Here is a 13,137-nt window from a genome sequence, read left to right as displayed (position 1 = left end):
CACAATAAATGGGTTAAGAATCGGAATTGCTATATTGAGCATGATTTGAAGGGTTTAAGTTCAAAGAAATTGCATGCATGTGTGTGTATCATGAGCTTTGAGTTTGAATTCAACATAATTCACTTGTTTTGGGCTTTGATTTTGCAAAATGATTTCAAATTCACAATGTTTTACAAGTTTACATATGTCTTCTCAAGCTTTTGGTCCAAAAGATCATGTTTTGTAACATTGAATTTGAGTTTTGGACTTAGAACAGCAATCTGGAAATTTCATAATTCTGCATCTCCGCTCGAGTGACAGAACCTGCACACGAGCGACCACCCTTACATTTGAACCTCCGCTCAAGCAAAGAAGTCTAAGCTCAAGCATAAAATTCATGCTCCCAGAAGTTTACAAGTTTTGTAGACCGCTCGAGGAACAAAAGTTGCGCTCGAGCGAAGACCCTATTTACTCAATCTTGCGCTCAAGTGACCATCGAGCGAAAAAATCATGCAACCAGTACTTTTGCAGAGTTGCAGACCGCTCAAGCAACCGAAGTTGCACTCGAGTGATCACCCTTATTTTTGAACCTTTGCTCGAGCAAAGGAAGTTGCGCTCAAGCGAAGACCCAATTTTTAGCAAATTTGACTAAGTGTTTTGAATCACATTTTGGCATCCTCATTGCATCTTAGGCATTCTCGAGCCCTAATTAAGACACAATAATGAGGATAAGACTTAGAAACACACTAAGAATGAAATGAAATAAGTTAAGTACTATCCGAGCGTGTGTTTCAATATGTGTATCAGTAATATTTGTGTAGGTCACACGCTGTGAGCTGTTGATTAGGGTTGTGCATAATACCGCCAAAACCACTCCAAACCGCGCAATTTTTTAATTCTAGCGAGCGGGTTGGGTCCCAAGTCTAGCGGGTCGGCACGGGTGGTGGGTGAAATTTTTCCAACCCGCATTTCTAACCAACCCGACCCACTTCTGATGCCCAAAAAAAAAAAAAAACCTCTGTTGTTGTTACATACATACACAACACAGCAAGACATTTTAGCCATAGATTGCACGCACACACATCTATCACACATATACTCACACACATACAATAATTCCTCAATTAAACCTAATTGACACCTACATTTCATCTCATTCATATCGATTCATCGCTGTTGTCTGTCTCAAACATTTGGTCTCATCCGCTGCCGCTGTCTCCTTCTGTTGTCGATCGGCACCTACTCGTCATCGTCGACTCGTCGCGTCAGTACGTGGCTCTCTCTCTCTCCCGTTGTTCTCTCTTTTGTTGATCGCTTTCTCTTTGCTTTTTTTTTTCTCTCGCTGATCACTCTCTCTATGTTCTTTAGTCTCTCTGTTCTTTGTCCCGCTTGTAGCCTCTATATACATATATATATTGTTAAATAAAATGATTTAAATTAAAATGCCGTCAGTAGTAATAAAAATACAATGATGCTGCCCAGGAACGAAAAAGGTTACATAACCTCTATATACATACATATATATATAACATCATTGATATTTTATTTTATTTTGGATTCCTTAATTTTTTTTGGATTTCTACATCATTGATATTTATATATAAAAGTAACTCAATGATATTTTGTATTTATATACACTTATCATCATTGATAATTTTTATTTATATGTAAAGTCATATTGATAATTTTTATTTATTTACTAATCACTCATGTAAATTTTTTATGTTGTAATAGAGAATGGATGATGAGGGAAATACAAATGATGGCTGCTTTGCTGGTGGAAACTGTGATAACTCTGTTCCGTATTATGCTAATTGGTCCTTACTATGAATTTGATTATGTGTCTGATATGATTTTGTGTGCCAATTGTGTGAATATATGTGGTTTTGAATTTCTATCTATTCACCATAGGAATATCTGTTTGATTATTTACTTTGGAATTTAAATTGAAGGCCTTATCGGCCACAGAAACCAAAATTGATTGCGCCATTGTGATTGGAATAATTTTTAGAGCCTACGGTGAAGTTTAATTGAAAAATTGAATCGGACCAGATTAAATTGATTAAATTGATGAATTAGTGCCCAATTATTTATTATTATTAAATTGGTTTAGTGGGACTTTTATAAAAAGGGCAATACACACTCAACACCTCTCTTGGTTTCATTTTTTGGCTAATTTAGCCCTCTAGAGGAAGAGAGAACCGAACTAGAGAGAGAGAGTGTGTAGGAGAATCAAAATTTGGTCTTGAAGGCTTGGAAGTTTGAAGCTACACTCAAGAATTGATCTTGGTTTGGGAGATTAAAGCTCTTAGGTGAGTAATCAACCCTTAATTTATGGGTTTGAGTTGTAATTTTGTGAATTAAAGATTAAATAGTTATCAAGAACATGGAATAAGTTGGTTTTGATGAATTTGAAGTCCATATGTGCATGCATGTAGAGAATTCCTATGAAATTACATAATCTAGCATGTAATATGTGAATTTTGAAAGATTATGAGTTGAATCATACATGCAAGCATGTTTTTGTTGAGTTCCATGGGAATGAACACCATTTGCATCATTTGAAAGAGAAATGAAGTCAAAATTAGCATGCATGTTTGAATATTAAAGATGTGGAGCTTATGTAAGGTTTGAATGCATGAGCCTTGATTATACAAAGGAATGTTGATTAATTTGAAGAAATGGACCATGATTTTGAGCAATTGACCTCATCTTGCTTGTATACTCATGTTATATAATGTATCTGCAAGTTTTGGAACCAAAAACATGAGTTTTGAACCTTGGAAGGTCGGGTTTAAACTCAAGAACAAATTCTGGAAAACCCAGAATTCATGGTGTTCGCTCGAGCGGGGGAAACCGCCACTCGAACGTGAAATGCGAGCTCCTAAAATATTTTGCAGACATGATATAAGCTCGAGCGGGGAAGTCCACGCTCGAGCAGGGAGCTATGTAAGATGGACTTCCGCTCAAGCGTCCAAGTTCCACGCTCGAGCGTAAAAATGACATAACCAGTACTTTTGCAGACCTCATGGGTCCGCTCGAGCGGGTAAGTCCACGCTTGAACGAGGACCCTGTTTCTAAAAATTTTGTGTGATCGTTCTGTGTTTCGTTTTCCGTTCTCTTTCACTTGCAAGCATTCTTAGGCATACATTAAGCATTGTAATTGAGTTAAAGAGATAAGAATGAAGCCTAAAGAGGAATATGTGAATTAAAGAACGGATTGAATCGTTTGTGACCCATATGTGTTATATGATGTGTAGGGTCAAGCTCTAGGGCAAATCCACGAGCCGATCACGGTGAGTAATATCTGATATCTGAAATACGTTGTTGTCCAAATTGCTTACTTCTACGTAAGTTTGATAAGCTCATTGATTCGTTTGGTGGACAATGGTTGTTATACTAAATGAATGGGTCAAAGGCCGTTTTGATAAGAATGAATGAATGGGCCAAAGGCCGTTTTGACATGAATGAATGGGCCGAAGGCCGATTGACATGAATGATTGGGCCGAAGGCCGATTGACATAAATGGTTGGGCCAAAGGCCGTTTTGACACAAATGAAAGTTTGAAAGGCCTAAAGGCCAGTTTGATATGAAAGTTTGAAAGGCCTAAAGGCCAGTTTGAAACGGAAGTTTGAAAAGGCCAAAGGCTAGTTTGACACGAATAACAGTTTAACACTAATGAATTGGGCCCAAGGCCGTATGATGTGTTTGGAACCGCAGTTACTTAACTTACATATGTCTATGTATGTATGTATTAGTAGAAATATAAATTGGGCCCAAGGCCATTTGGTGTATATTGTTCCAATGTATATTCTTTATTTGATATTGTTCTCTAGGCTTTCGCTCACGCTCATTCATGTGTTTGTAGGTGAGCCAAGAGAAGTCCAAACCCAGCCCCAGTGAAGTCTGTATGGAACAACTAAGGTTTTGAAAAGTCAGCCCTTGCGTCTCATGTACGAGACACGTCTTCGCCCTTCTGCCATTCTATGTTATTTTGTCATGTTGGCGAGGACTTTGGTGTACGTCTGTATATAGCTTTGTTTTGGCTGACTTAGATTTGAATGATCTTGTCTGTATAGAACTTTATGTTACTATACTTTCTGTTGTGAGTTATTAACGTATGTATGTATGAAATGTTATGATGTGCATATAAGCACGGCTCTATGGACAAAGTTTTAAATTTGCTTCCGTTTGGCCCCTTTACTCTGATGAGTTTTGTCTTATTTGGTTTGAGGCCATAGGTAATCTCGTGATTACTGGCCGGTTATGGCCTTAACCCATAGGGGCGGGTTCGGGTCGTGACAGAAACCCTCCTACAACAATTGCAGAACTACTGTTGCTAGTTCTACCACTACCACAATGCCTGCCAAAAATTCTGGTAAAACTCGTCCATGCCCTAGTATTAATTTAGATAAAAAAAAAAATCTTATAAATTATAAATTAGATCTTTTAGTTTACTTGTTTGTTAATGTATAATGTTATATTAGATGAATATTTTAATTTTGACTATTTCAGTTAATTTATAAATTAGATTTTTTTACTCTTTGATTCAAGTTTTGTAATTTGAATTATATTTTTTTAAAAACCGCCAATCCGCTCCATTATTTGCCAACCAAACCGCCGGGTTTTGGTAAGAAAAATGGCAAATTCTAATGACATTTTTATCAATTCGCTACCCGCCATACAATTTCTATTTTTCTCTTAAACCGCACCGACCCACACCGCGCACACCCTTATTGTTGATCCATTTGTTTGCTATCGAAGCTATCTATGAAACTATTTATGAGTAATAACTTTGTAAAGCTATATTCAATGTTCTGTATTTTCTGAATGATACAAACTGTTTCTAAATGGTGCAAAAGGATATTTTGAGATTACATGAATGATGATCCAATTATTTGAAATGTAATTGTGGTATCCTTAGCAAAGGCCTTGCCTAGGGGAAATAATACTGTGGCTTATGGTCATAGGCCCTCATTCGGGGGAAACAATACCATGGCATGAGGCTCTCTCCCGGGAAAAACAATATTGTGGCCTACGTATGTTATATGATACCTAATACCGGAGGTTCCATTATGGAACTTGACATGAATGACTAATGTAATTTGTTAATACTAATGGATGTACCACGCATTATTTGAATACAAATGTGAATATGACTCTGTTTCTGATACGAACATGATTATGTTTCTGATTTGATAAGAGATTTGAAATCTGTTCTGGACATCATTCATTAAAATCTTTACTCTGTTATTATTCACTGAGCCCCGGCTCATTGAATTATTTATGTATGTAGGTGACCAGGCTCAGAATTGATGACTTGGAGTTTTGGTTTTGTCAGCCAGCCTCTGTGCCTCCCGAGGAGGTTCCCTTTTGAGATCTGATCAAGTTTATATGAAATAAGAATTTGACAGTTTTGTTTTTTCTTATGTTTTTTCCGGACATGGTTTGTAAGTTCTGTATATGTGAGTTTTGGTGACGTACAACTAATGTAAATATGACATCACTTTTATGTATCTAAGTTCTAAATTATCTGTCCCATGTATGTCTGCATAGCTCAATGGACTATGAATGTTTTATATATCTGCTTCCACTAGCCCCTTAATTATATGTTATTCTATACAGAGGCCTTTGGTAATCCAAGAATTACTGGACGGTTATGACACTAAATCTATAGGGACAGGTTTGGATCATGACAAATTGTATGACAACAAATGTCAATGTACAAAATAAATAAATAAATAAATAAAAACAATTAATGTAATATGAATACCATTACATAAAGTTAAAAAGTAATGATCTACAATTTAAACTTTTGTACAAATTTTTCATACAAAATTATGTGACTTCTTAACCTCTGCTAATTTCTAATCAAAACACCATCATTATCAACACAATTTTAATGTTATTTTCAGTACATATCTTTTTTAATAAAATTTTCATTTGCAAATATTTTTTAAATTCAATTGTTCGCATTGAACTGACCTTTATTGGTTGGTATCAATTGGTTTATTAGTCAAAGTCAGTGTTCATAACCTTATGCTATCATAGATTGGGCAAATATTTTCAGTTCAATTTAAAAGATAATTTGGTAATTATACCTCTCAGATTAATGCCAGATTTGGAGTTCCCTTCTTGTTGGGTTGACTATTTTTCTCTCTTTCTCTCTCTCTCTCATAGGGGTTGCATTTTTTTTTTCCTCTTCTTTTACCTTTTCTTTTTATCTTGGGTTAAAATACCCATCAATTATATATATATATATATATATATATATATTGTTTTATTTATTTATTTAGGTGAGAAAATAAAAATTTTATTTTCATTATCATATTTGAATGAGTAAGAAAATATAAAAGATATAAATAAGACAGTTAAGTTATTTAAACTCAACTTGTTTTTGATTTGTTAGATTAACTCGTTATGTAAATAAATTAAATCTAAACATATTCTTAAACTCGTTAAATTTTAAATAAAACTTGAAAGACTTGTTGCTCGGCTCGACTTATATTAAGGTAAGCAATTCGTTTGAGATCGGTTCTTTATGTAAATAAATCAAGTTTAAACATAATTTTAAATTTGTTAAGTTTTTAAATCAAATTTTAAACAATTTACTATTCAACGCCACTTGATTCTTTTTCAAGATATAAGTAAGAATTTGATTTTATGTCTCTACATTGTCATGGGCAATCTAGATATTATTAAAATGCACAACTAATCATTTTCATTTCTCATCAAATCTTTAAAATTTTAGTGAACAATTAAATTGACATTATAAGCCAATTTTTATTCTATTCATTTTTTAATCTTTTGTTATAATTTCTCATTTAATTTAAAAACCAAACATGAGAGAATTATTTTTATCATAATTTTTTCATTAATTCACTCAATCTGAACATGCTTAATCACTTTAAAAAAAATTAAATTAAATTATCACTTTATTTGGTGCGATTTATTATAGTCATTTAAAAAAAAATTGACGCAACATTTACTTATGATTTATGAAATAAAATAACTAAATAAATTGAAACTATTAATTATTAAAAATTTGAGAAAATATTACTTTTAACTTATGATTAAACCTTTCAATTTGAGAAAGATTCCACCAAACACACCCTATAGTTGTAGTTTTTTTTTTTTTTTTGTTGAAAAATTTCACTTAAGAGTTAATTTTAAAAAATAATTACAAATATTGATAATTAAAAAAATAATTTTTTAATAAATCTATAATAAATTTTTAAAGGAGATTTTTTTTTTTTAAGATCCCTGGTATTAAGATTTTATAGCATAAAGGACACTCAATATTTTCATAATGTCTAAGGTCCCTCAATATTGATCAAGAGAAAATTCGATCCAGAGAATTTCTTTGGACAAATCACAGAGAAAATTCCAAATTTATCTGGACATATCACAAAGAAAATCCAAATTTCTCTGGACAACAATGAGGACTAGTGCTCTACTTCAGTGAAAATTGGGTTGGTCTAAAGAAATTCTCAGAGAATTTCATATATATTTTTCCAAAAATAAATAATGATTTCATATATATTCAACCCAGAGAATTTCTCTAGACTTCTCAAATATTTTCTCTCTAGAGAAATTCTCTCCAGAGAAACTTTCTCTAGACCTCCAGAGATTTTCTTTCCAAAAAAATTCTCCAGAGAAATTCTGGAAATTTCTCTGCACTTCCTAGAGAAGAGAAATTCTTTCTCTAGACTTCCTAGAGAATTTCTCTGTGTTTTTGACCAATTTCAGAGAATTGGGTTGGTCCAAAAATATATATGAAATTCTCTGGTTTCCAAAAATAAATTCTCTGGTTTGGACAAATGCCAAGAACATAACTTGATCTTAGTTGGGAACAGTTTCTATGTTAAAAAAGGTAATTCTTATTAGATTGCTTTTTTTCTACAAATTGTACATGCAAAAGATGACAAATACAATTAAGGAAAATAACACACAAAGAAATTAAAATAATACAAAAGAGTATCTACCTGAATGACAACATGTTACGCACTTTAGGAGCACTAGGTATATTCATAAAGAGAGATGTAGCGAAGGATGAAATACGTCTTCGAGCCTCCAAATTTGAGGGTATGTCCGTAGCTGTATCTTAGACAATAAGCAGCAAAAGAAAACGCTTGATCTGCCATCCAAAGATTGACAACTTAATTACATGTATTATGTGTTACAAGCCTCTGACATGTCTTTTGGTGTGTATATGCACATAAATTTGTCTTATTTACACCAGAAATCATAATTTAAATGGCCTGTGAGCTCAAATTTAGATTTATGATTTTGACCCAAATATCAAATTAGGCCCCAGATGCCAATATTGTAATCAAAAGTCCAATGAAGAAATATCATGAAAAGATGTAAATAGAATCACCTACTCATTCATAAGGCCACTATCTGGCAACGAGAAATGTATAGAACAATTTGATGCAAATAACTCTGGTTCAATATGACTGAAAAATTCAGTTTCCCCTACCTCTATTTCTTGTTCAGAGTAAAGTGAATCCAATATTCTGCATCCATTTCTAATGAGTTTTGGTAAATTGAGTACTATAAAATGATATATATATATATATATATATATATATATATGGTTTTCTATACGGGAAACTCGCTGCTTGTTCTATTTGCATATCAGCAGGCTTGTTTCTCTGTGCAGAACTAGACTGCTCTCCAGGAACCCGAAGTTTATGCTCTGGTTTGGATTTAGAGAGAGAGAGAGAGAGAGATGAAATAGAGAAGGCAGAGAGAGAGAGAGAAATGAGGTGCATAACTTGATCTTAGTTGGGAAATATTTTCTATGTTAAAAAAAAGGTAATTCTTATTAGATTTCTTTCTTTCTACAAATTGTACATGCAAAAGATGACAAATACATATTAAGGAAAATAACACCATACCACCACAAATCACAAAGAAATGAAAATAATACAAAAGAGTATCTACCTGAATGACAACATGTTACGCACTTTAGGAGCGCTAGGTATATTCATAAAGAGGGATGTAGCAAAGAATGAAATACGTCTCTGAGCCTCCAAATTTGAGGGTATGTCCACAGCTGTATCTTTGACAGTAAGCAGCAAAAGAAAACGCTTGATCTGCCATCCAAAGATTGATAACTTAATTACATGTATTATGTGTTACAAGCCTCTGACATGTCTTTTGGTGTGTATATGCACATAAATTTGTCTTATTTACAACAGAAATCATAATTTAAATGGCCTGTGAGCTCAAACTTAGATTCATGATTTTGACCCAAATATCAGATCAGGCCCCAGATGCCAATATTGTAATCAAAAGTCCAACGAAGAAATATCATGAAAAGATGTAAATAGAATCACCTGCTCATTCATAAGGCCACTATCTGGCAACGGGAAATGTATAGAACGATTTGATGCAAATAACTCTGGTTCAATATGGCTGAAAAATTCAGTTTCCTCTACCTCTATTTATTGTTCAGAGTAAAGTGAATCCAATATTCTGCTTCCATTGCTAATGAATTTTGGTAAATTGAGTACTATAAAATGATGTATATATATATGGTTTTCTGTACGGGAAACTCGCTGCTTGTTCTATCTGATGTCAGCAGGCTTGTTTCTCCGTGCAGAACTGGACTGCTCTCCAGGAACCCAAAGTTTGTGCTTTGGTTTGGATTTAGAGAGAGAGAGAGAGAGAGATGAAATAGAGAGAAAGATGAAATAAAGAAAGTAGAGAGAGAGAGAGAAATGAGGTTTGATGTGAGAAGGTCAAATTTCTTTGTGATATATGGGTGTGGGGTTGAGGGGCCTTAGACATCATAAAATAATATTGTAAATATCTTCCATTACTAAAAATGGGAGAGAGACCTTAGACTAATTTTCCCTTTTTTAAAATTTTATGAGTCAATAGTATTAATTATTGTTCCCTCACACATCATTTTTCACATTTTTCTCTTTTTCTCTTGTTGGGTTTTTCACTTTTCCATTAAATTTCTTTACCCAGCTATAAATGCAATCTCTGTCCACCTCATTTTTTCTTTCCCTTTACTGTCTCTCTCTCTTCCTCTCTTTCTCTATCTGGTTTCCTCCATTGCAAACCAAGCTTTCCTTTCCAGCTTTCTAAGGTCCCTCTCTCCCTCTCTCTCTCCTCCACATTAACAAACCCCCCACTAACTATTTCACTTTTTCTCTGCTTTTTTTGTCCCCTCTCTCATCCTCTCCACCATTAAAAAAACCTCTCTTTATATCTCTTCTCTCCTTTCTCTCTTCATTCTCTCTCTCTCAATACATTCTCTTTCTACATTTTCTCTTCAAAGATTAGATTTTTGTTTTGCCTTATTTGCGCATTTCTTTGATTTCTTTCTCAATTTCTTTTGGCCCACTTGAGGCCATACCCTTATGCTTCTAAACTACTCCTCTTCAACTGCTTGGCTTTTGGGTTTTGGCGGGTTTGTACTATTTCAACTCTACATTGGTCTATCTATGTAAAACCCAAGATATATGTAGAATTATTTTTGGATAAAGTAGTAGTTAAATTCATTTGTATGGGTAATTTAGTAATTTTAAGGAATTAGGTTAATAACCCTTTATGTAAAAGAAGAAAAAAAAAAGAAAAAAAAAGAAAAGAAAGAAAACGGAGCGGCGTGTATGCTGCAGAATGTGAAGGTAACATTTGGAAAAGTTAAAGGTGAAGGCAGCAAGCAAGGGTTTGGGGGGGGGGGGGAAACAAAACAAAACAAAACAAAAGTGAAGGAGGATTCATAGAGTGGTGGTTTTTCTCTATTCATCACTTAGGTAAGATTTATTTTATTGTATTCCTATCTATGATTTTAGTGTTAATATATCAATAGAAGATTTTATGGGCATATATGATTAAATAATTATATTGATGTAGTCTATGTTGGGGGTCTCAATTTTGCTCAATTTTAGAGTGTATTTTGCATTCAGTTTGGGTGGTTCATATTTTGAGATTAATATGTGATGGGTTAAGTTTAGTGGTGGTGTGTTTGTGGGATACAAGATTGGCTACAAGCAATTACAAATTTATACATGTGTATGAACAACAATAGGATAATATAGGTTGAGAATTTCCGAAGCCGTGATGGCTTTGTTTTGATGCTGAATTGTGGGGGTCCCTAATAGACAATTGGATTAATTTATTCTATTGTTGCTACAAGAAGAGAAGGATGGGTGCAAATAATAATTGTTTATGTGGTGTAATATTTTATTAGGTTTGTGAGATTGAGGTGGATCTTGGTAATTTGAGATTAGCTTGGGAAATATTATTTTAGCTGTTTGAGGTAAGTAACCCTCTATCACTGTTGGTTCATTTTTATTCCTACTAAATCATTTAAAATTATAAATATTTATTTATAGCCTTCATGTTCTCTTAAAATAAAATATGGGTCAAATATAAAACAACATCGAATATTATTATGAAAGTTATTTGAATATTTTGTGAAACTATTCTGAAAATTGTACCAAATGTTTATTCTAAAAATATCGAATATTTTATTTTAAAGTTGTGTATTGTTTGAATTTTTTAACATCACTCTAGTCTGACTATGATTTGGACCCTAGCCAATGGGGGTTATTTATTGACACAGAAACTAGTTTCTTTTGAGGTTTTACCACTGGCCTATATGTGGTTCTGGGCCTTGTCACGGGCTAAATGACCGTAGTCACCAAGACTTGGGTTTTGTGAATCAAATCATTGAACCATCTAAATATCGAACCATCGATTTCAACAACGAATTTACTTTGAATTATCTTGTTGGCTTTTCAATTAAAATGGATTGTACATTGTTTATTTTTAGTTAAGAAACCATCTTACAAATAATTGTTCATTTATTGAATTGTAGCAAAAATTATATTTATTGGTTACCGACTATTTACTTATTTTTGTATACTTGATCCAGCTAGCAGTGATGGTTGGTTATTTACTGGGCTATCTAGCTTACCCTTATTTTATTTATTTATTTTCAAATTCTGAGGAGTAGAGCTACGCGGGGTTTTTTTTACTTGTGGGAGTGCCGAGAGTAGGACTATGCTTTTAGTACTTGGATTATTGTTTTGTTAGTGGATTTTATTAGTGGACTTGGTGGACAATTTCATATGATAAGTGTGTGAGTGATTTTTCGATCACACTGTCAACTTAGTATTCAGCTGGAGAGTACTGGCAGAATAGATGACACCTGGCTGACCTGCAACAGAAAGAGAAGATTCCGGCAGTGGTTCGTCCACCCAGGGGCACTCCGACGATCAAGTCAGTATATCTCTCAAAGATAATCAATAGTGCTAAACTCACGATTCAGAATATAAATTGTGTACCTTAGACCCATCGGTAGTGCCTTTCTTTTATAGTTACCTCAATCTTAGTCCCCATAGAAGCCTAGCTTCAATGGACTTCTGCTCAGTGCTTATCCTGGACTCTCCAAGAGATAAAGATAAACTCCCTAAGAGTGTTATCCTTATCCACGCTAAAGTCCTTCCTCATTCTAGGACTCCTGTGCCTTATCCGCTTATCTCGGATTCCGATATCTTCGGAGATAACCTCGGCCTTGCCAAGATATCCTTGGCGTCATGACCAGGACACATGGCACCTCAGCTGACACGTCGGCGTCACCTTGGCCACGTGTTGGTACTCAGAAAATATATCCCCACAACTGCCCCCTAGGTTCTATTACCTCGGCATCCTGAGGTGATGGAACCTATATCAGAACTTCCTATCAATGCATCGGTTTAAAGTCTCTCAGCCGAGATCATCATATAGGCCAACATGTATCTTTAAGGTTAAAAGTATCCAAGATTTCCTTCACGCATATAAGCTGTCATGCAAAATAACTCAACCATTTCAGCCACGCGTCTTTCTTTTACTGGATCGTACTCCGTACGCGCTTGTAAGTCATCTCACGCGTGCGTGCACCATCTGACGAATCCGTATTTCTAGGGTTATCAATTCCCTTCTGCCGCCTTTTCACGTTTTTTGACAAAATCAGTATCCTCTCTCTTCGTCTCTTCACTTTTCACTTTCGCATCTGAAGCTTTTTTATCTTTCTAACTTTTCCCTTCAAAATCCTACATTGCTCAAGCTTCCAAAGCTCTGTAACTTGCTCCGTCCATTTCCTCCAGCGAGGTTCTTGCCAATCTGTTCTGCTGCCATCATTCTTCTGACTTC

At 34.4% G+C, this 13,137-nt stretch overlaps 1 long non-coding RNA gene across 2 annotated transcripts; it reads left to right on the top strand.

Moving 5' to 3' along the window:
* Positions 1–1,030: 1,030 nt before the first annotated feature.
* LOC114305926 (uncharacterized) lies at positions 1,031–4,373 on the top strand. Of its 2 annotated transcripts, none has more exons than XR_003644501.2 (3): positions 1,031–1,247; positions 1,714–1,765; positions 3,848–4,373. It is a non-coding gene; the product is annotated as an uncharacterized LOC114305926 (long non-coding RNA). The 2 variants fall into 2 exon arrangements; XR_014336676.1 differs by having other exon boundaries at positions 1,714–2,291.
* Positions 4,374–13,137: the final 8,764 nt, after the last annotated feature.

This window comes from Camellia sinensis, chromosome 7 (assembly GCF_055761805.1).
Source record: "Camellia sinensis isolate YWXY chromosome 7, ASM5576180v1, whole genome shotgun sequence".
In the NCBI taxonomy this organism is placed as follows: Eukaryota; Viridiplantae; Streptophyta; class Magnoliopsida; order Ericales; family Theaceae; genus Camellia; species Camellia sinensis.
Note: the sequence above shows the minus strand (reverse complement) of the source record. Positions and strands in the feature narration are given on the sequence as shown.